This window comes from Hylobates moloch, unplaced genomic scaffold (genome assembly GCF_009828535.3).
Source record: "Hylobates moloch isolate HMO894 unplaced genomic scaffold, HMol_V3 SCAFFOLD_2, whole genome shotgun sequence".
NCBI classification, from domain to species: domain Eukaryota; kingdom Metazoa; phylum Chordata; class Mammalia; order Primates; family Hylobatidae; genus Hylobates; species Hylobates moloch.
The window spans coordinates 79,263,940-79,273,633 of record NW_026652277.1 but is presented as its reverse complement, the minus strand read 5'-3'; the positions used below and the strand labels follow the sequence as shown (position 1 = coordinate 79,273,633).

At 43.4% G+C, this 9,694-nt stretch overlaps 1 pseudogene; it reads right to left on the bottom strand.

Moving 5' to 3' along the window:
* Nucleotides 1–7,259: 7,259 nt before the first annotated feature.
* LOC131381660 (uncharacterized) lies at nt 7,260–8,344 on the bottom strand (annotated as a pseudogene).
* Between the last annotated feature and the right edge of the window lie 1,350 nt (nt 8,345–9,694).

Below are 9,694 nucleotides of genomic sequence, written 5' to 3'. Positions count from 1 at the left end.
TAATACGCCTGGTGTATTTACTGCTTATTATTAACCAGTAATCATTTCCATGGAGTATGAAAGAAATTCCTCTTTTCTCCAACCATCCTCTAAAGGTTGTCTGTGTATGAGAACATATCCTGAGTCACAACCATTAATCATCTATAAAGACTCGATTTTTTCCTTTGACTGATGAAGTACTGTATGGCTACTACAATGCATATAAGGAAAGAAGTAAAGGATAGAAGCACTTACTAAATACCTAGTATATATCAGTCCTATTCTGTGACTTCAAAGATCTTACATTCATATTGTTAATCTAAGGCTAACAAGCTCACAATATTGGCTACCACTTTTAAAGCGCTTTCCAATGATCCTGCATTCCATCTCTATGTGCTTCTCTTTTCAGTCCTTACTTTTTAAACAAAAGATACCATTTCGCTACCAAGTACAAAGTACACACAGGTACCAGATATCCTAATGCTCCTGCTTGTCATGTTTCCAGTAATTCCTAGGTAAGACTACATTTGCTATTCAACAGAATAACATTACGTTCCCCAGTCATAGAGCTCTTTCTCTGACTGATGCTTCAGAACTCTGTCCAGTATGGTAGCCACCAGACACATGGCTACTGAGCACTTGAAGTGTGGCTAATGTAGCTGCAGAACTAGAGTTTTTTGATTTTGCTCAATCTTAATTAAGTTTAAATTTTAAACCAAAAGCAATGTAAAAAGTGAAAATTCAATTACTGTTAGTGTAAAATAGAAACTGGAGCTCAAAGACTAAGTACAAAAACAGCAAAATCTTACAGAATTAAGTTTTATATTAGTTACATGTTTAAATAATAATATTTAAGATACATTGGGTTAAATCAATTATTAAAATTAATTTTACTGTTTTTTCTTTTAATGTGGCCAGTAGAAAATTTTAAATGGCATATCTGGCTCATCTTCTATTTCTATTGGGCAATGATGCTCCAGAAAGAGAATTATAAAAAGAATAGAAAGAGTATTCTCTACACCTGGAATGTAGAGGGTGAAGAATAGAGGGGGAAATAATGAAAAAATACTAATTTAACCCAGCTAACTACATGAAAGAAAAATAATTTTATCTGAGACTAAATCACGGACTCATTATTCCCCATAGGGTTAATTTTCCATTCTATGTTCCTCATTAAATCTGACCTTGAGAAATCCTTCACTGGCCACTTCTGGGTGTTAAGATTGCCTTGAGTTATGCTGACTACTCAATGTCTGGACACAACTCAACCCTCTATCCTTTAGTAATCCAGTAGCAGGTTATAGAAGATAAAATATTACTCGTTCATTCATTCATTTATGTCTACATGATCTGAGGTCCATGTTTTTGGATAGCATAATTTGGCCTGCAAATATAATAAATAAATTGAGTTTCAAACATTTTTAAAAGTACTTAAATGGTATACTAGGTATACTAAACACACAGCTTACAGCAATGGCATTAAATGTCCCATATGTGATTTTTTGGGGGGAGGGCTTAATGAGATGAAACGATGACACAAAATGTTTTTGTCAAAATGACTTTGTAAAGTGGGACTGTAGATCAAAGTTCACCACTGTCAAATACACAACTTGAGAACAAATTAAAGTGCTGCTATTAATCATGGTTTCTGGGGATTTGATGACACAGATTAAACTGCTGTAAAGAATACTGCTGTGCATCATGTTCTTGCAACTGTCATCAGCACTTCTGCCAAGTGTCCACAGATCATGAAGAAAAGCTGCCTAACCTCTACTGGAGGTATCTCTCTCCCTGAGCTTAGTCAAGAATATGAATAGCAGGTTTCAGTTCATGACAATACCTCAAAGATACTGTATCTGCAAAGCCACTGTTTTCTTAGGGAAGAAAAGGCTTGATGAGTTTGAGAGGCAAAGTGGAGGTGGAACATGAAGCAAGTAAACTGAGGTCAGATACCACATGACTTTCATTTCTATCTAACTTTCAATCAGATAGACTTTCCATAAATATTCTGGAAAATATTTTAAATAATTTATAATGTGCCATATTTCAAAGGTCTGAGGCTATGTTTTTTTTTTTTTGAGACAGAGTCTTGCTCTGTTGCCCAGGCTGGAGTGCAGCGGTGCTGTTACTGAGTGGGTCTTTGTTCTTAGAGCTCGTAAGATGGTGGCGGGCCACTCCCAAGATGGGGCAGCAAGCCTTTTGTTCTCTGACCTGGGGTTCTTGGCCTCACAGATTCCAAGGAATGGAACCTTGGGCCATGTGGTGAATGTTATAGCTGTATTAGAAGCCATGGGTCACAGAAGAGAACCATGGAACCCAGCGACTAGCGTTTAGCTCGATTAGGATGAACCCAGGCCCTTAGCCATGCAGGAACAATGGCGAGACTCTAGACCGAACGGGAGCGTCAGTGGGTGCCTCGCTGGATCAGAAATGCAGCAGACACCCTGCCAGATCCAGAGGGTAGAAGTCAATGGCGGGTCTGCAACGGCAGTGAACAGCAGTGGTGGACGGTGAGTGAAAGCTCAGCTGGAGCCAGAACAAACGTGGACCAGAAGAGTGTGCAGTTGCAAGACTTAACAGAGTGAAAACAGAGCTCCATACAAATGGAGGGGACCCAAAGGGGGTTGCCACTCCCTGCTCGAATACCTGGGTTTGTATCCCGATAATTGACCCTCCCCCTGTGCTCTCAGGTGATATATGATTTGACTATTTCTTTACCTCCTGCTTTTAGCCTCATTTGTATTTTAGTGAGCCATCTTTACTACCTGATTGGTCGGGTGTGAGCTGAGTTATAAGCCCCGTGTTTAAAGGTGGGAGCAGTCACCTTCCCAAGCTAGGCTTAGGGATTCTTAGTTGGCCTAGGAAATCCAGCTAGTCCTGTCTCTCAGTCCCCCTTCTCAACAGGAAAACCCAAGTGTTGTTGGGGAGGTTGGCCGACAACCGCTCTAACTGCTTCCTGCTGAATTGGGGTGTAGTAGGAGTTGTGCAGTTGAGATTTCCTCTGCAGGGGTGCCTTCGATGTCATCAACATTGGACCATGGGCTAGCAGGCCCGTCCAGGGGTCCGCAGTAGATCTTAGTCATGGACTGCATCTTCAAATGGGCCCCAGTTGAAGAACCATTTGTAGTTTTACAGCTTTGATCCTCGAAGAGACAAACTTAACAAGGAGGTTAAATATACAGCGATTGAAATGTATGGCCTGAAGTGCAGGGGCATATGGGTGTGGGTGGTGAAAGTGGAGTTTGCTTTAGAAAAACTCCTATACGATGGGGCATCAATATTTCCGGGAAGCCACATTCTCCATAGAAGCTCTTGGTAAGGGAGCTACTGGTAGTGCAGTGGCATGGAGGAGGTGCAGTGAGTGTGAAAGGGTATAAGAGAACAGTAAAAAGAAAAATATGGCAAGGGAGGGCCATGGGGATCTATGATTCTAGTTACTTTCCTCACAGTTGTCACTTGAAGAGCAGGCACAGATCCTCTAGAGGTTCACAGGAATAGTTAGTGTTGTCTCCTGGATTTTTGGGTTCCTTTGGCAGTATCCAGGGTTTGACTCGAGTGTGATGTATGCAAAACTCCACTCCAGCCACTTTAACTGCGGTTGGGGTAGATAAAAATGACTGGGTAGAGTCCTTCCCAGGATGTGTCTAGGGATGGGGAATTAGAGGGAATGGACTTGACTAATACCATGTCACTAGGGTGGAATAGTTCCTTTCCCTCCTCTCGGGGACAGGTTCCCTGTGATGTTTTAAGAACTTGTTGATAATTGGCTAAGGAGGTGATGTCTGCAAGTTGGCCATCCCTCAGTCAAGCACAAGGTCATTGGTTAGGAAGGGCTGTCCATACAGCATCTTGTATGGGCTAAGTCTTGCTTTTGGGGGAGAGTTAAGGATTCTTAGTAAGGCTATAGGCAACAGAGCAGGCCATGCAGTGTGGGTTTCCTGGGTTAGCTTTTTTAGATGTTGTTTGAGTGTTTCCTTCATTTTCTCGACTTTTCCTGAGGATTGTGGCCACCAGGCACAGCGTAAGTGATATTGTATGCCTAACGCCTGGGATACTCCCTGGGTTACTGCAGCCTTGAAAGTGGGGCCATTGTCACTCTGTAAGCCTGGGGGAAGTACAAATCTGGGAATTATTTCATTAGCGCCTTTATTACCTCTTGGGCCTTTTCTATCCTATAAGGAAAAGCCTCCACCCAACCAGTGAAAGTATCTGCCCAGACTAGTAGATACTGAAATCCCTGAGATTTGGGCATGTGGGTAAAATCTAGTTGCCAGTCTTCTCCTGGGTAATGGCCTGTTCTTTGTTCTCCTGAAGGAGCTTGGCGATAAGGCAGGGGATTATTTCTTTGGCATGCTTCACAGGCCCTATCTGCTTTATAGTTTTGAAAAGCTGGTCCAGTAAATAATGATTTGGCCATCTGATGGGTGCTATCGATGCCTAAGTGAAAGGTCTAGTGCAGGGCTTTAAGAAATTTCCACTGGTTAGCTGCAGGCAAAAATATTTTTCCTTCTTTGGTGGCTAGCCATCCTGAGGGGAGGAAACTATGTCCTCGTGAGGGTCCCCATTCTATTTCTTCTGCTGAGTACTGGGGCTTGGTTTCCTGGAGGGGATTACCTCATACTAGGGGTCCTTCCGTAAGCATTTCAAATGGAGGGTCCCAATTGCAGCTCTTTTGGCTTCAACATCCGCTTGGAGTTTCCCTTCTATTTTCCTTTCTGATGACCCCAGCAGGGTAAGACTGCCACCTCTTTAGGTTCCTGTACAGCCAATAATAATCTCCTAATGGCTTCCTGATGTTTGATAGGTGTTCCCTCAGAAGTTAGGAATTCCCTTTCTCTCCATATTGCTGTGTGGGCATGGAGGACTAGGTAAGCATACTTAGAGTCTGTATATGTATTTACCCTTTTTCCTTCTCCTAATTCTAGTGCCCATGTGAGGGCTATTAGTTCTGCCAGCTGAGCACTAGTTCCTGGAGAGAGGGGATTACTTTCAAGTATTCCATTATCACTGACCACTGCATACCCCATCTTTCAAAGTCCTTTTTCTACAAAGGAGCTTCCATCAGTATACAAGCTGAGTTTGGGATCAGTCAAGGGGACCTCTAGAAAGTCCCCTTGAGCAGCGTAGGTTTGTGCAATTACTTGTTAACAGTTATGTTCTATCTTTTCTTCATTATCTGGAAGAAATGCAGCTGGATTAAGAGTTGCACAAGTGTACAGTCACAGCACTGACCCTTCAAGTAATACAGCCTGATATTTAAGCAAATGGTTTTCTGACAGCCACAAGTCTCCTTTAGCAGTGAGTATGCCGTTCACATCATGAGATGTCCGCATGAGAAGATCTCTTCCCTGTATTATCTTAACTGCTTCAGATGCTAAGACTGCTACTGCTGCCACTACCCATAAACAAAGAGGCCAACCCTTTGCCACTACATCAGTTTCCTTACCAAGGTATGCCACGGGTTGCAAGCTGGTTCCTTGGACCTGTATAAGGACTCCTAGAGTTATTCCTGTTTTTTTCTGTGACATATAAAGAAAAGTCGCCCCATTGGCAAGCTTAATTAACACTGGGGCTTGGGTTCGGGCCTTCTTTAGGGCCTGAAAAGCCACTTCTGCTTCAGGTGTCCCTTCTGCTAAATGGGTATCGGCTTTCTGAGTTTCTTTAATTAGTGTGTATAATGGCCTGGCTATTTCGCCGTACCTGGGAATCCATATTTGGCAGAAGCCTGTTATGCCAAGGAACCCTCTTAATTGCTTCAGGGTTTTGGGATGAGGATAAGCCAGGATAGACTGGATACATTCCTCACTGAGGGCCCTGATGCCTTTGGATAGTTTTAGCCCTAAGTATTTATGTAAGCAGAGCTGAGCCTTTGGTTTGGAAAACTTGTAGCCACAAGTGGTGAGGAAGTTTAAAAGCACTTGGGTGGCTTGATGGCACAAGGTTTCTGAATGGGCAGTTAGAAGTAAATCATCCACATACCGAAGGACATGAGTGTCCAAGTATGAGAACCGGCTCAAGTCTTGGGCTAATGCCTGGCCAAATAGATGGGGGGTATCCCTGAACCCTTGGGGTAAAACAGTCCAGGTGATTTGAGACATTGGGTTCGAAGGATCTTCAAAGGCAAACAAGAATTGAGAGTCAGGATGTACAGGGGTGCAGGAAAAGGCATCCTTAAGGTCCAGGACTGTAAACCACTCAGCTTCCTCTGGTATTTGGGAAAGCAGAGGATAAGGGTTAGGTACAGCTGGGTATAGAGGGACAATGGCCTCATTGATAATCCCGAGATCTTGCACTAACCTCCACTGTCTGTTGGGTTTCTGTACTCCTAAAATTGGAGGATTGCAGGGGCTATTGCATGGTTTTACTAGGCCTTGGGCTTTCAGGTCCTTAACAATCTTTTGCAGTCCTTGTTGGGCCTTGGGTCTAAGGGGTACTGCCTTCGGTAGGGAAAGGAGGCGGAATCCTTTAGTTAAACTTGAACAGGACAGGCATTCTTTGCTCATCCTTATTGTCCTTCTGTTGCCCAGACTTCAGGATTAATTCCTTCCTCAAGTAGGGGACAACAAACAGATGTTCCTTCTCCTATGTTCAGGTGTATAATGGACCCTGCTTTTGCTAGAATATCTCTCCCTAACAAAGGAGTGGGGCTTTCAGGCATAATTCGAAAGGCATGTGAAAAGAGTAAAGGTTCCCAGTCACAACTCAGTGGCTGGGAGAAGTATCTAGTGACTGCCTGTCCTAGGACCCCTTGGAAAGTGACAGATCTGGAGGATAGTTGTTCGGGACAGGACAGTAAGACTGAGAAGGCTGCGCCAGTGTCCAGGAGACAGTTAACCTCCTGGACCTCAATGGTCAAGCATACCTGGGGCTCTGTGAGGGTGATGGCATGGGCTGGCGCTTGCCCTGGTCACCCTCAGTCCTGCTGCTGGATCATCTGGTTAGTGGCTTCTGACTCAGAGGACCTTCATCCCCTGGGGCAGTGGGCCTTCCAGTGATTCCCTTGACATAAGGGGCATGGACGAGGGGGCAGCTTATTTCTATTTGGACAATCTTTTTTAAAGTGCCCTTGTAGACCACACTGGAAATAAGCCCTATTAGGTATTCGATTTGCCCAGCCTTTCACTGTTCCAGAGCCTCCAAAGTCTGCTTGCCTGAGGGTCATGACTAAAGCGTTGGCCTTTTTTTATCCAATTTGTCCCATTCTGCCTGCTCCTCCTGATCTCTATGATAAAAAACTGAGGTTGCCAAGTTCAATAGGGTGTCTAAGTTTTGCTCCGGGCCTAAGGTGGACTTTTGGGTTTTTTTCTAATGTCTGCAGCTGACTGAGTGATAAACTTATGCTTTAAGATTAGTTGGCCTTTAATAGAGTCAGGTAACAGAGAGGTATGCTTCCTCAATGCCTCCCTTAGTCTCTCCAGAAAGGCAGTAGGATTTTCTTCCTTTCCCTCTGTTACAGTGGACATCATTGAAGAATTTATAGGCTTCTTCCTAGTTTTCCTTAGTCCTTCTAGCACTCAAGTTAGCAAATGTCTGCGGCAGCAATCTCCATGTTCTGATTCTGCATCGCAGTGAGGGTCTACACTGGGAACTGCCTGCTGGCCTGTGGGGAATTGTTCTCCTTCCTCTGTTGCAATCCTATCATTGACCTGACTGAGATACCAGAGATTGCCAAACTCTCGGGTTGCAGTTATGGCGGCACTTCTCTTATTTGGGGCTAGTGTCTGATTTTGCAGTAACATATCTCTCCATGTCAGATCAAAGGATTGTCCTAACCCTTGTAAAACATCAATATAGCCATCAGGGTTATCTGAGAATTTACCTAAGTCTATTTTAATTCGTTTCAAGTCTGAGAGGGAAAAAGGTACATGCACTCTGACTGGGCCGAATTCTCCTCCCACCACTTGGAGGGGCCATAATTGGGGAATATTGGCACTCTTGGGTTCATTGCTTACCCCTTTGTCTATCTATTTTTGGACGGTTTGTGTTGAAGGGGGTTCCTTATTAGTTGGAGAAGGAGGCGGGGGAACACCATGGCAGGGGGGTAGACTCTGAGGGCTTCCTGTAGGGCATAAATTTACACTTTTTACATAATTGCAAGTTGTCTCTTAATGAAAAAAGGTTTTACATATGGCACTTCACTCCATTTGCCCTTCTTTCTACAAAAGAAGTCTAGCTGTAAGATGGTGTTATAATGTATACTTCCCTCAGGGGGCCGGGTTTCTCCCCCTTGAAGAGGATATTGTGGCCAGGCGGTAATGCAGAAGAATATAAGTCATTTCTTTCTTAGCATCTGAGGGTCAAATTGGTCCCAATTCTCCAGAATACATCTTAGGGGTGTTTTTGCCTTGGGGGAAATGTTTCCCATCTGAAAAAAGAACATAGGGATGCCAGCACCCCTAGTTATTTTCTGATGAGCATTAGTCCTAGAGCATCCTCTATGGTCCTAATGCTTATTCCTTTCCAGGGTGCATAATCAACCATGGACCTCTGCTTATCGGATTAGTTATGCTCACCGAGGTAGCAGTCCTGCACCTGTTTTCCCGCCTCTCTTGACCACAAAGAAAGGGTTCTGGGCTGCTGGATTCTAGTGGTCCTTTACCAGCTTGCCCAAAATATTGGCAATAGCCTTTGCACTCAGGGTGAGTTCTAGAGCTGGGCTGGGTTCCTGAGTATTTCATAACAACCCAGTTGCCCCATCAAGATGCATTCCCGTAAGCAACAGTTCTTATGCAAATTCATTTCAGAGAGGGTGCAGGTAACCTTCTGAGTCAGGATTGAGATAGAGTTTTTTTTGAAGATGATAACCATTTTTTTCCAAAGCAAACTTCCTTTATGTGTGTGGATTAAACCGTCTAAGGCCACAAGATTAGAAGTTAGGATAATACACATTACACTGTGAACTTTTAGCAAAACTTACTTTTGTTGAAAACATTGTAAGTCTGGAATTTCAATTATCCTTTGCTATTAATAAGACCTTGTTTAGTCTAAATTAACTTAGAATTGGTATAGATGGTTCCTTTCTGGTTCTGTATTTTAAGGCTTGGCTGAGTGCAAACAGCTCCCATGTTTGAGCAGACCAATTATTAGGCAATTTTCCTAACTCTGCTTCTACAAGAGTTTCCGTGTCAACATCTGAATATCCACTGTGGTTTTTTTTCCCTTCAATCACGTGAGAGGAACCATCTGTCGTCCTGTCCTGAAGGGGGTTCCTCCTAGGTCTGTTCGGACCTTTGTGTGGTAATTAAGATTTAGATCCCCGTTATGAAATCTGCTGGGTTAAAGGAATTATCAGTGGTTAGTGTTAAATCACCTTTTTCTAACAGAATAGCCCCATACTTTAAGATTTTTGAATTGGTAGCTACTTTTTGCTTTTTTGACTTAGGATAGCTCTGAACTGGTGAGGTGTGCTCACAATGAGGTTTCCTCTAAAAGTTATTTTTCTTCTTTCTTCTGTTAGCAAAGCAGTTACTGCTACAGACTGAATGCATTTGGGCCGTCCGCGGGTTACTGGGTTAAGGATTTTTGATAGGAAAGCTACTGGTTGTCAGTGGTCTCAGTGCTTTCGGGCTATGACCTTGTTTGGTATTGGAGTGTTATAGGGTCCTGGAGAAGACCTTCAATTACCAATTATAGGTTTTAAATTTACCCTGGCTTTTAAAGGAATAGGGCACACTGTTTTTTTCTTTACTACTTCTCTCTCTCTCTTTCTCTCTCT